At 38.6% G+C, this 23566-nt stretch overlaps 1 long non-coding RNA gene across 3 annotated transcripts in view; it reads left to right on the forward strand.

Moving 5' to 3' along the window:
* Window positions 1-1935: 1935 nt before the first annotated feature.
* LOC137220695 (uncharacterized) overlaps window positions 1936-23566 on the forward strand; it is a 138354-nt gene continuing 116723 nt past the window's right edge. For all 3 annotated transcript variants that reach the window (XR_010941747.1, XR_010941746.1, XR_010941748.1), the window contains exons 1-2: window positions 1936-2185; window positions 13929-14075. This is a non-coding gene — a long non-coding RNA (uncharacterized lncRNA). The remainder of the gene's footprint in view (window positions 2186-13928; window positions 14076-23566) is intronic.

The raw sequence follows: 23566 nt of genomic DNA on the forward strand, positions 1-23566 counted from the left end.
CTCAGTCCTTGCTAGTAAAAGTGGCAGGGAGAGAATATCTGTAGGTCTCTGATTTCAATGGAAAAAGGAGGCACATGCATGGAAGGGACTGGTGAAAATCTCTAGAATGATATGTTCTTAGACTATTCTGTGAAGTCAGTGATATTCTCTCCTCTAACCACTTGAGGAAACTGTGTTTGAGTTGTTTAGTGAATCTCTCTGCTTTCTCAGCCAGTACATTTATAGGGCTAGTACTCAAACCCATGTTTTCACATTCCATTGTTTGCTTCTAAAAAGGTATATTTTTACTCTGGTGTTCATCAGCCTTTAAAAATGAACACCTGTACCATATGTTGTCAGATACTTGGCCTTTACCCTCTCCCACTATCCAAGCTAGTCCTTGGCACTCAGTGTTCTGAAGACGCCTATGAACGAAAAAGGCAGAGAAAAAGGAAACCAGGAATGTTGCATAGCTGCTAAACTCCTATCCATTCATAAACGTATGTCTGTGTGTCTGATATTGCTAGGGTTTCTTAGGAGCCCTCAATATGATCTGCTGTACTTTAAGTCTGCCCCTTTTTTTTTATGGCCTTCCTTCAGTGAGTTTCAGCCTTCTCTATTCTACCCTGGGCGCCTCCACAGTTGTTGCTTTTACTGTTTTGGACCTAGGGTAAAATCTACGCCCGCATCAATGTGCTGACAATATCTCTTGAAGCCCATTGTGCTCTGGCTTAGCTGAACTTTGCTGTGGCCATGAAAATGGACATCCAGATTTAAGGGTGGGAATTACACCAAGGAGACGAAATGTCTCTTAACATGTACAAGGGAGATGGGCACATTACTGGCAAACAAAGAAACACGCTGAGTTGAATATTTGTGGCTAAAGTTTCTGATTAGACTTGGAGAATTCTGAGTTGGTTTGCATTAGAATTCTTATTACCTCTTAAGGGGGAGAAAAAAAAAAAACTCAAAAAGTAGAAAGTTTTTCTTCGGATATCAAGTAGCTCTTTTCAGATCACATTTGGCCTACCGAAGTGTGAAGGGATAAGCAATGCTTGGATTCTGTTGTCCTTAAAGCCCATGTGGGTTAAGTAAGAAGTGGAAAACATCCTACTAAGTGCATCTCGAGTTGTTTTGGAACTCAAACGTTAACTCAAACTTAAGATAAATGAGAATGCCCAAGATGGTTTCAGTAGTATTCTGGATATTTTCTAAGTACAGGATTAGCATCACAATTTTTTTATTCTGGGCTCAACAGCAGCAAAATTGTTTTTTTGTTTTTGTTTTGAAGATGTAAAGTGACACAAAAAAGAAGAGAAGACTTGGTGAGACTAAGAATAGCCAGCTCTCAAGAACACTTCTTTCTGTTTCACTTTCAGGGTTGAAAGGGTAGAGCAGAAAGAGCCCTATAAGTGATAGTGTGGGTGATGAGGCAATCGTAGCATGAAGTGTGTGATCCCTGGGCTGCACAGGAGGCAGGCCTCTGTACTTCCTCATCTTTCTTGTGTTGCATTCCTGCTTAAGCACTTAGCCTGGCTCACCACTGTCCACTGAATCAAGTCTGAGCTTCTCTCTTGGGATTTCACAGCTGTCCAAAATAGGACCCAACCTGATTTCCTGCTGTTGCATGAAGGATGATATCAGAAGGAAAGCTCAACATTTTATAGGTACTGAACAAGACCATCCTAGGAAGGGTCAGGTCTCCGTTTGATGAGCTCACTGAGGTGGGAGAGATGCTTATAGACACAGTTTCTGGGGGTGCAGAGACCCCCATAGGGGTTATTAAGGCAGGGCCTGAGGTCCAGCTTCCTGAGCTCAGTAAAAATATAGGGACTTGGCTGTAGGAGCATGGCCCTGCACAAAGGCTGAGAGCAACTAGCAGTTAGGCTTGAGATGCTATTCTTGAAGCTGCTGCACAAGTGCCTCTGTGATATGAAGCAGGAGTAGTTCTAAAAACTGAGGCATCCTGAAGCCAAAGATGGGAATCATAAGGCTCCAGTGCTGGAAATTGGGAGGCAGGGGTTGGAGACCCTTCTTTAGTCAAATAGCTTATTTTCAGTCTAATCTGTATTCTCTGGGCTCTTGGGACATGCCTGGGCATATCTGACAGATTGGAAGGAAGAACCACAAGAAGTGTGTTTGCATAAAGGGCCAAGATGATATCTGGTGTACTCGACTTTCATCAGCAGTAGGGTGGGGAGAGTGAGTGAGTATGAATACAATATGGGCTGTCACTCTGTCATTAGCTCAGCTGCCCTGGATTTATGTCAGAGTCCTAGGTTCAGAGGAAACTGCAAATAAAACTGGAGGAGTTGTTCTCTTGCAGAATTTGAAAACAAAAATCAGCACTGTTTTGGGACCAATGCATAGAATAATATAAATTTCAGAGAGGTTTTGCTAACTCCATCATCAAACAGAAAGCTTTGCTCACTGGGGGGACTTTTAGAGGGAATACTGCCATTTTTTTAAAAAAATTGATGAGTCTAGTGTATCAGAAATCTAAACTGGAAAAGACACAGGTAAAGCCTACCTAATGTAAAGTTGTAATAAGAAATTACAACTTATTACATATTCCTCCAAGATACTTATTTCATTTTTCATCTAACTTTAAAAATCACAGGAAATTTTCATTGGGTGATTTATAATGTATTACATATATTTGTTTAATCGTTATTTCCTTGAAGTATTATGTTTTAAAGAGAAATTTGTTGCCAAAAAAAACTGCAGTGGGTTTATTACATAATTTAATTCATGCTAACATGCTGACTTCATGTTGTGAAGCACAAAAGCCATAGATCTTGTCTTCTTGGCAGTTCTTTCCAGGCAATATAATAGGCGTCTACTCTCTTCCCTTGTATGTTTGCCATGGACATCAGGAATGATTATTATATTAATCATAGTTAATTATTTAATTATATGTATTATGTTATATTGAAAAAAATTACTTTTTTGTATGATCCCCTCTAAGGAAGTCAAAGAGATGGTTAACCATTATAAAATTTGATTTTTTCTCCCCCATCTGACTAGAATATCAAGAAGAGATTATGAACCAGTCCAAAGAATAGAATCAAAAGTACTGGAGATTTGTACAAAAGTACAATTGATTGATGTACTGAATCATCAACTGTACTGATTCCAATAGTTACTGGTTTTGGCTACCCTGCCATTTATCTGAGGTAACCCTAGTGTATAACCCAAGAACCACAATAGAATAGTCTGTCCCATGGAAATATTGTACATCCAATACAGGATTTTAAGAATTAAAGAAAACCTGAAATGTTCTTGGTCCTCTAAATGGTATGTTAATGTAGAGAGGAATCCCCAGGCTAATCCTCAGTCTAAAGGCATAAACTCCTTTTGAAACTAGATCAAAATCTACATGGATCAAAGGAGCTTTGCCTTGAGACTCTTATGAGAAAGGAATCAGGAGGATGAGTCAAAAAGAAAAATATTGTAATTGTAAAATATTACTGAAGGCTTTGGGTAATGGAGTATTAGAGCTGGGAGGATCTTTGAAATAAGGGGACTAACTATCCAGGACTCATCAAGAAAAAAAGGGAGAAGACTCAGATCAATAGAATTAGAAATGAAAAAGGAGAAGTAACAACTGACACTGAAGAAATACAAAAGATCATGAGAGATTACTACAAGCAACACTATGCCAATAAAATGGACAACCTGGAAGAAACGGACAAATTCTTAGAAAAGCAAAACCTTCTGAGACTGATCCAGGAAGAAATAGAAAATATAAACAGACCAATCACAAGAACTGAAATTGAAACTGTGATTAAAAATCTTCCAACAAACAAAAGCCCAGGACCAGATGGCTTCACAGGCGAATTCTATCAAACATTTAGAGAAGAGCTAACACCTATTTCTCAAACTCTTACAAAATATAGCAAAGGGAGGAACACTCCCAAACTCATTCTATGAGGTGAACATCACCCTGATACCAAAACCAGACATAGATGCCACAAAAAAAGAAAACTATAGGCCAATATCACTGATGAACATAGATGCAAAAGTCCTCAACAAAATACTAGCAAACAGAATCCAACAGAACATTAAAAGGATCATACACCATGATCAAGTGGGTTTTATCCCAGGAATACAAGGATTCTTCAATATATGCAAATCAATCAATGTGATACACCATATTAAAAAATTGAAGGAGAAAAACCATATGATCATCGCAATAGGTGCAGAAAAAGCTTTCGACAAATTCAACACCCATTTATGATAAAAACCCTGCAGAAAGTAGGCATAGAGGGAACTTTTCTCAACATAATAAAGGCCATATATGACAAACCCACAGTCAACATCGTTCTCAATGGTGAAAAACTGAAACCATTTCCATTAAGATCAGGAACAAGACAAGGTTGCCCACTCTCACCACTATTATTCAACATAGCTTTGGAAGTTTTAGCCACAGCAATCAGAGAAGAAAAAGAAATAAAGGGAATCCAAATTGGAAAAGAAGAAGTAAAACTGTCACTGTTTGCAGATGACATGATACTATACATAGAGAATCCTAAAGATGCCACCAGAAAACTACTAGAGCTAATCAATGAATTTGGTAAAGTAGCAGGAGGCAAAATTAATGCACAGAAATCTCTTGCATTCCTATACACGAATGATGAAAAATCTGAAAGAGAAATCAAGGAAACACTCCCATTTACCACTGAAACAAAAAGAATAAAATACCTAGGAATAAACCTACCTAAGGAGACAAAAGACCTGTATGCAGAAAACTATAAGGCACTGATGAAGGAAATTAAAGATGATACAAACAGATGGAGAGATATACCATGTTCTAGGATTGGAGGAATCAACCTTGTGAAAATGACTCTACTACCCAAAGCAATCTACAGATTCAATGCAATCCCTATCAAACTACCACTGGCATTTTTCTTAGAATTAGAACAAAAAATTTCACAATTTGTATGGAAACACAAAAGACCCCGAATAGCCAAAGCAATCTTGAGAAAGAAAAATGGAGCTGGAGGAATCAGGCTCCCTGACTTCAGACTATGCTACAAAGCTACAGTAATCAGGACAGTATGATACTGGCAGAAAAACAGAAATATAGATCAGTGGAACAGGATAGAAAGCCCAGAGATAAACCCATGCACATATGGTCACCTTATCTTTGATAATGGAGGCAAGAATATACAATGGAGAAAAAACAGCCTCTTCAGCAAGTGGTGCTGGGAAAACTGGACAGCTACATGTAAAAGAATGAAATTAGAACACTTCCTAACACCATACACAAAAATAAAGTCAAAATGGATTAAAGACCTAAATGTAAGGCCAGACACTATAAAACTCTTAGAGGAAAACATAGGCAGAAGAGTCTATGACATAAATCGCAGCAAGATCATTTTTGACCCACCTCCTAGAGAAATGGAAATAAAACCAAAAATAAACAAATGGGACCTAATGAAACTTAAAAGCTTTTGCACAGCAGAGGAAACCATAAAACAAGACGAAAAGACAAACCTTAGAATGGGAGAAAATATTTGCAAACAAAGCAACTGACAAAGGATTTATCTCCAAAATGTACAAGCAGCTCATGCAGCTCAATATTGAAAAAACAAACAACCCAATCCAAAAACAGGCAGAAGACCTAAATCGACATTTCTCCAAAGAAGATATACAGATTGCCAACAAACACATGAAAGGATGCTCAACATCACTAATCATTAGAGAAATGCAAATCAAGATTACAATGAGGTATCACCTCACAGCAGTCAGAATGGCCATCATCAAAAAATCTACAAACAATAAATGCTGGAGAGGGTGTGGAGAAATGGGAACCCACTTGCAGTGTTGTTGGGAATGTAAATTGATACAACCACTATGGAGAACAGTATGGAGGTTCCTCCAAAAACTAAAAATATAACTACCATACGACCCAGCAATGCCACTACTGGGCATATACCCTGAGAAAATCATAATTCAAGAAGAGTCATGTACCACAGTGTTCACTGCAGCTCTGTTTACAATGGCCAGGACATGGAAGCAACCTAAGTGTCCATCGACAGATGAATGGATAAAGAAGATGTGGCACATATATACAATGGAATATTACTCAGCCATAAAAAGAAACGAAATTGAGTTATTTGTGGTGAGGTGGATGGGCCTAGAGTCTGTCATACAGAGTGAGATAAGTCAGAGAGAGAAAAAAAAATTCCCTATGCTAACACATATATACAGAATCTAAAAAAGAGGGCTTCCCTGGTGGCGCAGCGGTTGAGAATCTGCCTGCTAATGCAGGGAACATGGGTTCGAACCCTGGTCTGGGAGGATCCCACATGCCGTGGAGCGACTGGGCCCGTGAGCCACAACTGCTGAGCCTGCTCATCTGGAGCCTGTGCTCCGCAACATGAGAGGCCGCGATAGTGAGAGGCCCGCGCACCGCAATGAAGTGTGGCCCCTGCTTGCTGCCACTAGAGAAAGCCCTCGCACAGAAACGAAGACCCAACACAGCAAAATAAATTAATTAATTAATAAACTTCTACTCCCAACATCTTCTTTAAAAAAAAAAAAAAGAAAAAAATATGGTTCTGAAGAACCTAGGGGCCGGACAGGAATAAAGACGCAGACATAGAGAATGGACTTGGGGACACAGGGAGGGAGAAGGGGAAGCTGAGACGAAGTGAGAGAGTTGCATGGACATATATACACTACCAAATGTCAAATAGATAGCTAGTGGGAAGCAGCAGCATAGCACAGGGAGATCAGCTCGGTGCTTTGTGTCCACCTAGAGGGGTGGGATACGGAGGGTGGGAGGGAGACGCAAGAGGGAGGAGATGTGGGGATGTATGTATATGTATAGCTGATTCACTTTGTTATACACCAGAAACTAACACACCATTGTAAAGCAATTATACTCCAGTAAAGATGTTTAAAAAATAATGGATATTTTATTATATTTATTTCTAGACACTTCATAGTTTGGCAGTTGATTGGAAGTAGTATATTTTTAAAAAGTGTATTTCAAATGACTTCAAATGACTTCCAATGGTTATATAGGGACGAAGGCAATTGATTTTGTATATTGATGCTTTTTATCCATCTAGCAAACTTGCTGAAACCGTTGTAAGTTCTAATAGTTTGTCTGAAATTTATCTTGTATATGTGTCACCTTTTCTTTATCCATTGTCTGTTCTTGAATAGTCTTTACTAAGATTTGTCTATTGTCTTTACAAGTATCTTTGTATCTCCTGACCTTCAAAAAATATATTCTGAGAATCTGTGATTAGCTTGTGGGTTTAATGCATGTAGTTCATTTATTGCGATTGCTAGTATATTTGGATTCATGTTTAAAAGCAGCATAAAATAGTAATTACTAGTATAGACTTTAGTGTATACTTTTTATCTTTCCACTCTGTCACTTACTAGTTTTAGCTGTTGATCAAATTATTTAACCTCCCTATGCTTCACTTTTCTCATCTGTAAAATAACAGTAATAATATCATAGGACTCTTGACTGAGTTACTGTGAAGAATAAAGGAATTTGATATTTGTAAAACACTTAGAGTGGTGCCTGGCACATAAATGCCCTAATTGTTAGTTATTATTCATATTATCTTATTCATATTTTTAGGCTTTTTATTTGATCCTCCCTCCCTTCCAATATTTTACTGGATTAACTGAGTTTCCTTTATTTCATCCCTCCCTTCTACACATGTGACAATGATTTGGAAGTTTTCTGTTTCTTAGAAATAATCAATACCTTCTCTGAATATTTTAACTCTATCACCACTTTTGTATTTTATGTTATTTTTAAGAATTTTGGGATTGCTAAATTTTTGATCCCCCAAATTAGTTGTCATTTTATTTTTATGCATTCAAATGCATGCGTAGATTTATCAAAATGTTTGCTAATGTCCTTGTTCATCTTTGTTCTAGGATCTCATTCCTTCTTTGTGTTAAATTTCCTTCTTTTAATCTTTAAAAATATTTTTAAATTTTTAAAATATTTTTTTCACAGAAGGTCATTTAGTAATTAGTGTCTCTTTTCCCTCCCTCCCTCCTTCCCTTCCTCCTTTCCCTCCTTCCTTCCTTTCTTCCTTCCTTTATTTTTGGAAAATATCTTGATTTTCCCCTTCACCCTTAAATGCCAGTTTAGCCGGGCGGACCGTTCTAAGTTGCCAGTTATTTTCTCTCAGCACTTTGAAATATCACTTTGCCTGTGACTGTTCTTGGGAAGCCTGCCATCAGTCTAATTCTTGTTCCTTTAAAGGTTGTCTGCCTTTGATCTCAGGTTACTTTAAAAATCTGTTTATCTTTGGTGTTCTGAAGTTTAATTGTGGGTGTGTCTAGGTGTGGATTTATATTTATTTCTTTTTACTGGTACTCAGTATATTTCCTAATCTGACAGATATTGCTTAAATTAGTTATAGAAAATTAACCACCCTTTTGTGCTTGAATAGTGCCATTTTCCAGTGCTTTCTATCTGAAAGAACTCCTAATAGATGCACGTTGTGTTTTCTTACTTCTACTCTTAATCTTTCTTTTACATTTTGGGGAGTCACTGAAGCCCTAAGTTGACTTGATCTTAGGACAGTTTTGATTGTATCTACAAAGGTTTATGATTTTTTTTTTCCAGTCCCAGACACAAAATATGTGTTCAGTAAATGGTATCTATCTATTATTATGTACATCCTCAGTGTATTTTCAAGTACATAAAATTTTTCTTTTGTTTCCTTGCCTTCCTTCATGTCATTTATTTGATTTGGGGGAAAGGGAAGATAAAATTTGCCCCTTGTTTTCTATATTTCAGTATTTTTTAATGTACTTATGTTACTTTTAAAAGAAAATGAAAGTTTAAAATAGAATTTTCAGGAGCTAGATGATTGGATTTTTAAAATTTCATGTCCAAGTGTTTCTAGATAATTATCTCTTTTGTTCTTCCATTGCTTTGTGTCAACCTTTCGCTAAGCTTGCAAAAACAAGATATGTTTGAAAGCCTTTCACTCTATTTCCTGCTTCTGAAGTGTGAATGCTTTAATTATTTGAAACTCTCTGAGGTCTCCTTCAGAGAGGGCTGTCAGAACATTGCAGTTTCACTCGTGAAAATCTCTCTTGGGCTCAGCACAAAGTTTGTGATTTAATGAGATATGCATTTCAAACAATGTAACAGCAACTTGGTAGGTATTTAAGAGCAAAACTTTGATAAAGGTTCTGTGTTCCTCTGGGGACCTTTGATTTTTCTGGTTGAAGTTAATTCCTAGGAGGGTGTTTATTATGAGACTGACACTTATCGCCTCAGACTCATAAATGAGTTTTCTCATCTTGCAGGAAAACGGGAGTTTCACCTCTCACTTTGCTTTCCTATTTGGAAGGAATATAGGACTTTCCAAAGCCAGGGGTAAACCGCATGCCTTCTTGGAACTCTTGGAATATCCTTTGAGATAATGGATTTGTATATCAATGTCATAGCAAGGCATAGTGTGTAATCATGCCTATAAGCAGATAGACTAATGGTTGGGAGGCCTCTGAGAAGTTATCTGGTCCAACTAGATTTTACAGATGAGAAATCTACGATCCAGAGAGTTAACTGGGTTCCTAAGACCACCAAGCAGATTACTGTTGGCTGGAGTACTCGTTCTCTTGACTCCTGGTCCAGCACTCGTTCCATGTTATAGAAGAGTCTGTGTTTTCTCGACATTATTTTGGAGAGTTCCTTTGCTTTGACTGGCTTCAAAGGAAAAATGAAATCCTTAATTTAAGCTTCTGCATTGCACAAGACAACATTTAAGACATAATATGATACAGATATCCCTTATTATCTGAACTCTCATTCTCTAAACACAGGAACTGTATAGATTCAGAAAAACATTTTTGAGATGGGACTGGTATCCCTTGCTATGCATACTTCTCCCACTGGTATTAAAATGATGAAAACCAAATACTGTAGATTCACTCAGTAGCTGAACTTACTTTCCTAATTCTTCCTCATGCACCAACGAGATTTAAAAATAGGGTTACTTTGATTTGCGATAGGACGAATATAGGAAGATTATGTATTTCAACAATTAAAGAATCTCTGAATTTTAAGGAATACCAAAGATCATCTAGCTCAAGCACATATTTTTTTCTGAAGAAGGCATTTAATAACTGTTGCATTTGACCCAATTTACTTTCTCAGTTGTAGGGGACCAGGGACCAGCATCTGGAAGCTCTAAGGTAGTTGACCATTGGTGTACACAGAGGCTGACTTGAATGGCCTACTTCTGTCAGTGACCGCTTCTAGTGACATTGTTCTCAGTAGTATCACCTAAAAATATTATAGCATCAAATCAAAGATCGTTTTTAGTCCTTATGGGAATTGTTGATCCTTATTTCTACTGTCTTGACTTCTATGATACCCACACTATTTGGTTCTCCTTGAAACTGATGGTTTCTCCTCTGTTTCACTTGTAGAATCTTCTGCCTTCTTTCACCTCTTGAATGTTAGTCTTTTTAGCTGTCAGGGTTCTGTTCTCATCCTGGTTCTTCTCACTCTATGTAATGTTCCTATGTGCATACAAAATACTTAATATACATTTGATCCATTAGACAAGCAAATAGATGATTCCATTTATTCTTAACATTTTTATTACCACCTATATGCTGATAAGTCCAAATTCTGTATAATTTTGATGATCTGGACTCTCTCACACACATATATATCAACATGTTAGATCTCCATGTATATGTTACCTAGACACTTCTAACTCAATACGCAAAATGAACTCATCTTCAGTATTCTCTATCTCAGTTGTAGGACCCACCCATTTCCCCAGGTTAGAAACTAATTACCCTTTTTCTTCTGCTCTCTTACCAACTCCAATCCAACCTACAGTAAGTCCCCTACATGCAAATACAAACAAGTCCCCTACATGCAAATACAAACAAGTCCCGTTCTGAAAGTGCGTTCGTAAGTCCAACAAAGTTAGCCTAGGTACCCAACTAACACAACTGGCTGTATAGTACTGTACTGTAATAGGTTTATAATACTTTGCACACAAATAATATATAAAAACAAACACAAAAAATAAAGCATTTTAAATCTTACAGTATAGTACCGTGAAAAGTACAGTAGTACAGTATAACAGCTGGCATACAAGGGGTAGCATCGAGTGAACAGGCAAGAAGAGTTACTGACCGGAGGAGGGAGAGGAGGCGGGACATGGATCTAAGAGCTAAAGGAGGCGGGACATGGATCTAAGAGCTAAAGGATCGTCAGCAATAGGAGATGGAGGGCAAACTGCAATTTCATTCATGCCTGACGTTGTTGGCACAGGTTCGGGTTCCTTGCTGGAATCAATTCTATCTACCCTCTTGAAAAAACGGTCCAGTGATGTCTGGGTAGTAGCTCTTTCTTTCTCGTCATAGATGACATGGTAGCACTGGATTGCATTCTGAATGGCTTTTGCAACCTTCGTGTACCATTCTATGTTCAGGTCCTGTGCCTCAAAAACTAACAGTGCCCCCTCAGATAAAGAAATCCCCTTGCCATTTCCTGTGTCGTGAATCTCTTTGGTTCTTCAGTTACTTCCTCTTGTCGCTCCACTCCCTCAATTATTTTCACTTTCGTTATCTCTTGGCGCTTCTTAGCAGTACCAGCTACATCACCGCTGCTTTTACGCTTCTTTCAGACATCCTAGGCTTGAAATAAAGATACTGTACTCTATATGGTACTGTACAGTAAAGTACACAAAAACACAACTACTTATAGAGGATGCATGCACGTGACAATGTACACCAGATACTTGAACTAACTTACGTGATTGGACACATGAACACACATTTGTATCTTTGAAGGTTCGTATGTAGGGGAGTTACTGTATTACAAGATTCTGTCAATGCTTTCTTCTAAGAAGTTCTTGCATTCATTTTGTTCTCCATCCTTATTATCAGCTCTGGTGAGATTTTCATCATTTCTTTTTGTGGTTACTTCAAGAGCCTCCTAACCTGCATCTTTGCTTTTGGATATGGCCTTTCAAATCCCATTCTCTGTAAAGATACCACAGTATCAGTATCTGAAACATAAATCTGATTCTATTCTTTTTTTTTCTATTTTCAACAACTCTCCAATTTCCGGTGGATAAAATAAATCTAAGGTCCTTACCATGTCCCACCAGACCTTTCTTATGAACCTCTTAAGCTTTATCTTACAACACTCTGTCTCTCACTTCATGCTTTAGCTGCATGTTATTGCTTGTATCTCTCATCCAGAAACCATGCTACTCTTCACTTTCAGGCCTTTATTAATGCCACCTTTTCCTTCTCCTCCTCTCTTCTACCTGTTCCTACTTATTTTTTATGAATCAACCCTAGAAGCCTTCTACGAAGCCACCATGAAGGCTTTAATGATTTCCTTAGTTGAATTATGTGCTTCTGCATACTTACAGTCACTGTTACTTCACTTATGACATTGTTTTATGATGGCCTGTTTACATATCTGTCTCCCCTACGATACAGGAGTCTTTAAGTATGTGTACTGTGTCCTTTTTATTTCTACTCCCAAGACCTGGACTAATGCTTGAAACATAGCAGACCGTCAATAAATATCTGTAGGCTGAATGCTAGTGAGAGAGGAAGGCTTTTGTTAGCCTTCATCCTATAAATCCAGAAGACTCCAACCTGGCAGCAGTAGAGGGTGGGTGGTTTATTCTGGGAGCTTTATTGCTGGCTTGATCTGTGATCTCTCAGATTTATGGACTGTGGAGCAAGGCAAATGTGGAGAGGGATAAGCCCTTCGGTACGTTCTTGTTTACCCTGGTAAGAACACAATTCTGTTCATTCAGCTGCATAAATATTTCTGAAATGTGTTCACTATTTTAAATCCAGACTACCGCATTACTTGCCCTGGTGCCTGAGCAGACCCTCCATAACTGGCATCTTTGCCTTAAGTCTTGTCTCTTCTAATTCTTCTCCCACATATACTGTAACCTCAGTAATCTTTCTCAGATGCTAAAATTCTTTATTGGGTTTCAAAGCTCTTAGACAAAAGTCCAAACTCCCTAATGCAGCGTATAATAATTGCGTTTTATGATCTGACCCTTGCTTATTTTTCCAACCCGTGGCTCACCATGCTGTCCTGGCTCATCTGGGCTCCTGTCAGACTGAATGGTTTTTGGTTCATTTGACCTGCTTTATTTCACTTATTTCTGGGTCTTTGGATTTTGCTTGGGATACTCATACTTTTTACTCCCATCCTCGTTACCAAGTTAACACTTAACTCATCATTCAGGTCATAGCTTAGGTGTTAGCTTCCTCCAGAAAATCTTCCTTGATGTCTGAATCCAGGTTAGGAATCTTTTCCCTCTCCTTCTCTACCAGTTTTTCTGCCCATAGTCTCTTGCAACACTCCTGAACTTCCCTCTTATATAATATCATACTACCATAATTGCCTTTCTTACTGTCTTGGTGACCTACTAAACTAAGTCCTGAGAAGGCAGAAACCATGTCAGTTGTGTTCCTTGTGGTATCCTCAGCACCTAGTACAGGAACTTGCACAAATTGGTGCTGAATATTTATTGAATGAATGAATGAATGTGTGAATATAAAGCCATTTTATTTTTTTATTAAAGCATAATTGATTTACAATATTGTGTTGGTTTCAGGTGTACAGCAGAGAGATTCAGTTACACATATGTATATATATTCTTCTTCAGATTCTCTTCCCTTATAGGTTATTACAAAATACTGAGTATAGTTCCCTGTGCTATAGAGTAGGTCCTTGTTGGTTATCTATTTTATATATAGTAGTGTGTATATGTTAATCCAAACCTCCTATATAAAGTCATTTTATATTATTCACTGGATTTCATCTTGCCATGCTGTTGAGAAATTATAGGATAATAACAACTGGAACTCTGGAGTTAATTTTTTTTTTTTTAACTAGCTGCATATGAGACTGTTTCTGACAGTCCTGTGTTTGTTGTTTTCTTCAGGTGTACAATGAGAAACCTGGGTTTTGTGACATCTGAGTCTCTTCCCAACTTAGTGAGTCTGTCTGGATCTCTGACTAACCATAAGCATGAAGGCTCTTATCAAAATAAACCACTAATAAGGGGAATCTGGTGACTGATGGAGATAAGGTAGGTAATCTCATTTACACTTCTGTATGGTGGGAAGTCCCTTCTCTCTACCAAAGGGAGTGGGTGCCTCTAAGTCACTGGCAGTGGTCTAATATGCCAAAAATAGCTTTCTGGAACCATCATGGATTTGGTCTGGTTTCATAACCAGAAGGTGGGCTCAGGAAGATGAGGTGTTAAGTATTGTTGAAGAGCATTTTATCTTCTTGGGAGGTGTAGGGCTGAAATTTATTAGTGACTCAGCAAGGCTGCCCTATTTTTAGGCCTAAAGGTTAGCTTGCAACACTTCAGAGAGTGGGCAACTGGGAGGAAGTGTTACCAGCTCAACTGAGTCTTGTTTTATTTATATATACTGTGTTGATTAATTTTAAATTGGTTATATTTAATTTGGGACCTGAAATAGATCAGACCCCCTTCTTAGTTCCCTCTTGAGTCAAAAGACACCAAAATAAGAATTTACATATGCATTACCAAATAGTGGGTGTGCTGTGTTTGTGGCTTTATTTGTTGAATTGGGTACTAATGGAATACGTAGAAAAATATACCTTTCCTTTCTTGCAAATGAGTCAAACGGCCAAGGATTTGTCCCTTAAGAAACTCATTTTATCTCCTATTTCTCCTGTAGAGAAATAATCCTTAACTGTAGCTTGCCCAGTTATTTCTCATGTGTGAAATTGGTCATTAGAAGGTCTGGGGAGGGAGATAATGACTCAATCTGGATGAATCACTACCACTCGTGTAAATTGAGGAGTGTGGGTTTTATGACCTCATATACTCTGAGTCCAGAAGGTCTGTGAGGGTGAAAATTTGCCTCCAGATAAATTCTAATGAGGTAAGTTTGGCGAATGATCAAGTCATAAACAAACTTTCTTCCTAATTCATACTTTGTTTGGGTCAGTAGTATTAACTGTGACAGACGAATATTATTACTGGTATATTGCATTTAGACAACTGGAGTTTTGGTCAAAAGAAACCTTGACTTAGAGTGACAAGAACTGGCCTCTGCCTCAAGTTGTGTGATTTTGGGCAATCAGTTAAAATATTTGAGCCTCAATTCCTCATCTTTAAAATGAAACTAATTTGAACATGACACAGAGGTCAGGAAAAATATCACGTGTTGATGGAAATTTTTTGGTGTAATTGACTAAACTAGGAAACCCAAAGGTGTAATGTGTGTTATGGTTAAATCTAGTCAACAAACTATACCCCCAAATTTACGTACAGGTACACACACATGCTTCCTAGTTTTTTTCAGGTTCTATTTCCCATGTACTTTCATGATGGATTAGTATACACTTCACCCAACATCCAGGTGGCAATTGACAAATTCATAAGTTTAGTTTCTTTTTAATGTATATAACTGCCACATCCATGTGGGAGGATGAACTAAGATTTACTGTGCATCTGTTCTAGGTTAGATGAAAACTCAGTGTGGTACATAAATTACCTTCAAATCAATATCCGGAGGCAGGCATTACTCTGTTTCAGCCAGGATAATAATTATGAGGGAAATAAAGGGTGAAAGTTCAGATCCTGGAGTCAGATTTCAGTTTCCAGACCTGAATAGCACGTAAATGCATATAAGAGTTTTAATGTCATTTCAGAATTTTGTATCTCACATTTATTTATTCTTCTACTCTGTCCCTGCTCCTGTCTCCAGAGGCCACTCGTGTTATCAGTTGTTTTATGTATTCTTCCAGGGATTCACAAGAATAGATATAGCACACTCATGTACACAAGCAATATCTCCTTTTATTATTTTTCCTTTAAATAATAGTGTACTTTCTAGTTGTTCCACTCCCTAATTTTTTTTGCTTCACAGTGTACCTTGAAGATGATTCCATATTAAGTATATAAAGAGCTTCCTCATTCATTTTGAAGACTGTATAGTATTCTGTTGTATGGATGTGTATGTGTGTGTGTGTGTATGCATGTTATTTCTAATTGTTTTCTCTTACAAATAATGCAGCAAAGAATAACTTATACTATGTTATTTCAAATTTGTAAGATATATTTATAGGATAAATTTCTGAAAGAGGAATTGCTGTGTGTAGGTGCTATGCATTTGAAGTTTGTATAGATATAGCCAAGTTTCTTATAATAGGGTCACGCTGATTTACACTTTGGCTAGTCATATGTAAGTGTGCCTGTTTCTATACACCATCACCAATGGGATACATTATCCAATTTTTTCCCCTCATCTTATAAGTAGAAAATTATATGTCGGTGCAATTCTAATTTGTATTTCTTATTGTAAGAGAAGGAGGCAACTTTTCATGTGTTTAATAATCATTTGATTATCTTTGACTGCCCAAAGGAATGTTTCTTTATATTTGAACTCCTTTTAACTGGGATAAGACTCATGTGGACTTTGCTGGGTCAGTATTCCCAAAATGATGTGCTATATCAATATTTAATTTTTTAAAGTCTCCTTATTTTTAGAAATGTTTTCTTGAATTTTTAAAACAAATTTATCATGTTTAATTTCCACATTTCTTCTTTGGGCATTCCAATTATGTATACGTTGAATCTCCTTTATCTACCCTTGTTGTCATTTTCTCTCAAATTTTAAACTATTATGATTTACTTTTTATTTTTCTTGTTTCACATCAATATCTACTTCTGTCCTTGTGTTTTTAATGCTATTTATTCTGTCATGTTTTTTCCAATTTTATCTTCATTTTAATATTTTGTTTCTTCTTTTCTGAGCCCTTCAGTTCACGTTTTGTTTCCTTTAGTGTCAGCATCTCATCCTGAAACACGTATATTTTTGTTTAGTCTTTTTTATAAGGATGATTAATTAATTAACTCTGGGGAACAATTCCTGATGGAATATTTTGTGGTAATTTTTATCTGTCCTGTGATTTTTTTTCTGGTGGCTCTTCTTTATTTGACTTTTGTTTCATATTTTTCTTTCTCCATTCCTGTAGGATTTTTGTATAGGTACTGTGCTGGTCTTCTATGTTCACTATTCATTTATAAAGGAAGTAAAGTTTTTCTGGGTCAGGTATTGACAGAAAATTCACGTGGAATTGGCACTATATTCCAGGCTACCTGGGACTTCCTCACGATCCGTGAACTTGTGGGGAGTTTATATAGGAATTACTTTTCCCAGCCTTGGCATTGTTTATGATGTGAGTTCTCTCTTCTGCTTTGTTGGTACAGAGACAGCTTCCTGAAAATATTGCTTGTTTGTGTGATCATTTTTTTAGCTCCACCCTTATTTACCTCTTCCCCCAGTGTGCATAACACCATCCTGCTGTTAAAAACAAAGGCTTTAGCAATCAGGACACAGGTTATATTCCTCTCTTTTAAAAAACTGTTTTTATTATTTTTTTTTTTCCTGAGACCTACTGCCATGATTTCCTCTACCTGATTCTTCCTTCATGTGACCTTGCTTTATTCCCATGTGTGAACAGCCCCCAAACCTATCCTGTATTTTTAGAGACTTTTATGTTTCCATTTTTACCAAAAATGGAATTTTAATTTTTAGTTCTCATTCTGTGGAATAGAAGTAAATGTCCACTTTACTCTGCCATCATTAGATTGGGTATCCTTTGCATTATCCTTCGGGATTTTTAAAACTTTTCAAAAAAACTAGGCATGATTCTTGATATTTCAGCCCTTATTAATTAGTTTATTTTGATTTAGCCCAAGATGTCCAGTTGCTTAACAGACTTCCTCAGAGGAATTCTACCAATACTTCAAATTTACAATGTTTAGAGATAAATTCAACCTCTTTTTTCACAATACTGATGTTTCTGGAATTATTAAACCTCCCCATCAGCAGCCTTCAAACACTGCATGCACTGCAGCGCAGAGAATGAAGAGCAGCCCCCGCTTGCCACAACTAGAAGAAAGCCCGCACGCAGCAACGAAGACCCAACGCAGCCAAAAAAAAAAAAAAAAAAGCTGTGTGTGGTTTTGCAGTCACAGTATGAACCAAACTTCTTTTCCTGCATGCCCATCATTAAATGAAATAAATGTATTGGCAAAAGCCAGAGGAATCTTAAGAAATTTGAGCAGTTGTCATTCCCAGGAATAGAAAAACAAAACACTGGCTGTTAGAAAATAGAGGTGGTTGTTTTTTTTTTTTTGCGGTATGCGGGCCTCTCACTGCTGTGGCCTCTCCCGTTGCGGAGCACAGGCTCCGGACGCGCAGGCTCAGTGGCCATGGCTCACGGGCCCAGCCGCTTCGCGGCATGTGGGATCTTCCCGGACCGGGGCACAAACTCGTGTCCCCTGCATCGGCAGGCGGACCCTCAACCACTGCGCCACCAGGGAAGCCCAGAAAGTAGAGTTTTGAAAAATCCTTTTATGAGTGATTCTGTTTTCTGTTGAATATATATATTAGAAATATTAGTCTGGAGCCTGCTGTGTGGAAAAGAAAGCTTTGAAAATGTTACAGACTGTGTTCCGTTGCTCAGAAAATAAGAAGAAAATGTCATTTTTCCACATCTTAAGACAGCCTCATACTATTTCTTGATTATTTTCCTCACTCCATGAGTGAAGGTCAAAGATTAACTCAAAAATATTTCAAAATATTATAGGTTAAGGTTGGAGAAAAAATTGCTATCGAATCTTTAAGAAAGGTATCATTTGGATGTAAATTTTTAGGGGAATGAAAAATAAAAACCAGAGAGTGGACTATAGCATAATACTAGCTATTCTTGATCAGAAAGGACAGTAGGTTAAATGCGTGGCTATTTACTTTAATTTTTAAAAACTGTATCCAGGAGGTCTATATTATTTGCAAGAACTGTAAAAAATAATTCAGCTTGGGGACTTCCCTGGTGGTGCAATGGTTGAGAATCTGCCTGCTAATGCAGGGGACACGGGTTCGAGCTCTGGTCTGGGAAGATCCCACATGCCACGGAGCAACTAGGCCCGTGAGCCGCAACTACTGAGCCCGCACGTCTGGATCCTGTGCTCCGCAACAAGAGAGGCCACGATAGTGAGAGGCCCGCGCGCCGCGATGAAGGGTGGCCCCCGCTCGCCGCAACTAGAGAAAGCCCTTGCACAGAAACGAAGATGCAACACAGCCAAAAATAAATAAATAAACAAATGTGGAGTTAAAGAAAAAATCGTTAAAAAAATAATTAAGCTTGCTGAAATAACTTGTTTAATTTGCTGCTTCGTATAGTGTTCAACTCACTAATTATGTGTTTAAAGATATATTTCCAGCTACCTAGAGCAGAAATGTTACTAAGGGGGACCAACTAAGAATTGTTAACTGACAAGTAGCTATAAGTAGGTACCTCGAATAGATGCTGTTTGAAAAGGCCCTCATGGGGATTGAGGAGGGGAGGAGAGCAAAATTTTGATTTGGATTACTTTGTAGTTTTTAATTGAAAAGGTATTCCCTAATTAGTAGAATTACTACAGATGTATACAAGAGAGTCTACATAGTTCTCATTTATTCCCCTTTTCTTTGACTTACTGCCTCAAAATTTTAGAAAGAAAGAAGATTTGAGAGTTGTTCAGTGAACTAAAAAAAAAAAAAAAAAAGAATAAACAGCTGAATAGAGGTCTTGCTTGATCCAATGAAGAGGAAAGGTTTCATTCAGGGAGTAAATAAGCTGGCAGCCTAAATAATGTACTAGGAACTTTTAGTTGGAAGTCCCCAAACTGATTATTCAACTGCTGGAGACTTCTGCCTCCAAATTAATTTTGGTTTTGGTGATCACTGTTAGTAATAGCCAAAAACTAGAAAGGAAAGATACACTCACCTTATAGAATTTAGAGGGTTTTTTTGTGTGTGTGTGTTTAATGTTTATTTTAGTCCATAAAATTATTTACTTTGGTGGAAAACACTATTTCTAAAGCAATTTATTTCTAATAGAAAACTTGAAATTTATGCATGACCATTTTTTTCCAAGCCCCAGTCACCATGAGAAAGGAAGGCTCAACTTATAACCACAGAGTTATTTTATGTCAGCTCCTACCCACTAATTATTTTACCTGGATCCCTATCTCCCCTCCCCATCTTTAGTGACTGGCTTCTGCTCTCCCCTCCTACTATCAGGAGGGAAGCAACCAGAAGTCCTCTCTTGTCCTGAACCCACCTGACCTAGGACTTCAATAATGATGTTACCCAGCTTCACTTTTCAACCTACATCCTGACTCAGTTTTGGTTTTTGCTGACTCTCCTTCTAGCTTAGACTTTTTATTTAAAGACCTTCCCTCAGATTTTGCCTCTGACCTCACCACCTTTGGTGACCTGCTAAATTCAATGTAAAATTCCCAAGCAGTGCTTATGGCTTGGACTTCACTACTTCCCATACCAAGCTTGGTTATAATAATCCTACATACACTTGACCGAAAAGAAATATATAAATTATCAGAAAAACCCTGTGTCAAAGCAGCTTGGGTCTGTGAGTCCTTCAAATACTAAAGAGCCATTAATTAGAAGTTAAGCTTCTTTGGCAAATCGAATCACAATATCCCTATTGAGGAAGAAACTGCCACTTAATCTGTTCAGTGCATTCACAGATATGTCTTCTGTGTGGACTGTGTGTTATGCATTATTCCTGATATTGGGTATATGGCTGTGAATAACACAGTCAAAAGTTCTGCCTACATGAAATCTACCTTGTAGTGGGTGGAGAATAGAGTCAGCACTTTTCTGTGTCCTCACTCAGTAATGCTGCTTAGTAGGCAAAGGGCCTTTACCAACAGGGTGGGGTTAGGGAAGGCAGACTTCCCATAAAAGAGGTCATTACCATTAATTGTTTTTAAGGTGTCTGTCCCTAGTGTTCACTAGCCTGACACCCCCAATCTGGCAACTCAAGAAACATTATTTTCACTCTTCTTTTAAAAATATTCTATCATAAAACCTTTCTGTATCTTGGTTATCCAAAGTTATAACTTGTCAATTAAAGAAGCAACTCAAAAATGAAGCTGGGAAAGAGTCCTCCTCGTCCAGTCTTTGGTCAAATTCTGCCTTGATTCTCCGTGAAGAGCGTCATCCAGTAGTCAGTCAAATTGGATTGATCCCAAAGCAGCATTGAACATTTGTTTTTGATGATTCAGAAGAATTAGTAAGGTGAAATTCCTGAAGGGCAGATCTTAACGATGGCCCTGATAAAGCACATGGAACTGGTTAGTGGACATTTCACTCACTAGAATGGCAGAAAAAAATAGCATGTTAGGGCATCACTAGAGAAGATCAAAATTGCTACATAAGGTCATTCAGTTTCTTTTATAGTCTCTGTCTGCTATTTTTTTTTTTTTTTTTTTTTTGCCGTACGCGGGCCCCTCACCGCTGCAGCCTCTCCCATTGCGGAGCACAGGCTCCGGACGCACAGACTCCGCGGCACGCGGGACCCTCCCGGACCGGGGCACGAACCTGCGCCCCCTGCATCGGCAGGCGGACCCTCAACCACCGCGCCACCGGGGAAGCCCCTCTGTTTGCTATTTTTCTATAAACTTACTTATATCCCTAGCAGAAAAAATAAATATGTTTATTTTTATTCAATCTCCTAAAATCAGTACGAACTCGCCTAAAGTTGGTTCTGTTTATAAATTGTGGTAAAAGTCCAATATATTTTCTGTAGCCATACTTCTCTTTTACTGTTTGACTGGAAAGATTCTCTCTTATGTTTGAAGAATTCATCTCCCACCCTTGGTGCTCTAGCTGACTGCTGTGGCCTGCTCTGAAGTTGACCTCACAGTTAGCAACGCATTCTGAGGCGAGTGAGTCACTTCATTGGCAATAGTCATGCAACTGTGAAACCTCTGTGGGGTTTCCCTGGCCATCTTTGCCAAAATACCAGAGACACTGCGATGCTGACTTCAGTCCTCACACCCGAATAAGTGGAGGCTGGATGCTTATAGCTGGACAGGGCTTCTGTGCATATTTATGCAAAGGAGGGGTAGGGTCTCTCCCACATGCAGATTTTTAAAGAGGCCTGGTGCTGCCCCTTCCCTGTCTTCACTATCTTGAGCGTTTCTCAAATAGAGAACGGACAGAGTGGAGCAAGTCTGAAGACCCACCAACATTCCCTGGAGATCTAAGCTATAAACCTGGTACATTGATTTCCGTCTCCCTCTCTCTCTCTCTCTCTCTCTCTCTCTCTCTCTCTCTCTCTCTCTCTCTCTCTTTTTCTTAAAGACCTTCAGAAATAAGACAAACCCCCATCAGTCAGAAGAAGCCCCACCCTTAAAAATCACTGCCGTAGATCCTGAGCTCCTTGAGAGTTGGCAACCTGCTGTTCATTGCTGTATACTAGTGCCTCGCACTGAGTAGGTGCTTGATCAGTGTTTATCGATCTAATGGATAAATGAGAAACATTTGGTATGTTGCAGTTTTGAATGAGTACATGCCAGGTCTGAGCTAAAAGAACGTGGTTGCTTTGCCATTCACACTGCTAGGCTTGGTTTGGGATTTTGTGTCATCTACAGGACAGTTTCTGCTGAAGAAAAACTTCCTAGCAGAGCCAGGCTGCTGTTACAGCTGAGGTCATACTTCTGTGTCTAGACCTTTTATATGCCAAAGGAGAGTGCTTCCTTTACATGTCTGAGCTGTAAAGCTCACCATCCCGTCTCCAAACTGTTGTAAATGCTTTTAAGAGCATAGTATGGAATGGTCCCAAAGAGGGCAAGGGGTACTTTGTGTTTGCTTGGAAATTGTAATACCAGTTTTCCAAGATAAACAAGAGATACACGAATTCTCTGTCGCTGAAAATGTTTCCATTTATTCTTTAAAGAGATATATCTGGACTAACCCATAAGAAATAAGAGAGATTTGTGAAGAACAGTTTGGGAATAAAGGTGAGGATTGCCTTCCAGTGCAGAAGTGTATGAGGCAGTCTTCACTTTTGAGCCATAGAGTGCCTTATGCTGAAATTCAGTAGCCATGCTGAAAATCAGTCAGTTGTGGGCTTCCCTGGTGGCACAGTGGTTGGGAGTCCGCCTGCCGATGCAGGGGACGCAGGTTCGTGCCCCGGTCCGGGAGGATCCCGCGTGCTGCGGAGCGGCTGGGCCCGTGAGCCATGGCCATTGGGCCTGTGTGTCCGGAGCCTGTGCTCCACAGCGGGAGAGGCCACAGCAGTAAGAGGCCCACGTACTGCAAAAAAAAAAAAAAAATTCAGTCAGTTGCATATGGAAATACACTTTTTCCAAGACAGTCTAATACTTCTCCCAAGTTGACTCTAGAAGTGACATACACTTCTGTTACTTCCCTTTAAACTTCTCCTTGGTTTACATCCAACTTATAGCTCTGCTTCTCAAAATGAATGTGTTTGTGCTATTAGAAACCCATTAACTACAGAGACAACTGAGGAGACCCACTCTAGTGATAATTCTTCCATGACATGTGATGTTGCTGCTCAATTGAAAGGGACCCTGGAGGTGGATGTGTGAGGTGGGCTCGGGACCTGGTGAGTATCATGCTGTGAGCCGTCACTTCCCTGCAGCTTCAGTAGGGCGAACTCTAAAGCACTGTGAATATTCTCTATGGAGAATTTTAAAAATCAGTAACCATAGAGGCCGTT

Source organism: Pseudorca crassidens, chromosome 3 (assembly GCF_039906515.1).
Source record: "Pseudorca crassidens isolate mPseCra1 chromosome 3, mPseCra1.hap1, whole genome shotgun sequence".
Lineage (NCBI taxonomy): Eukaryota > Metazoa > Chordata > Mammalia > Artiodactyla > Delphinidae > Pseudorca > Pseudorca crassidens.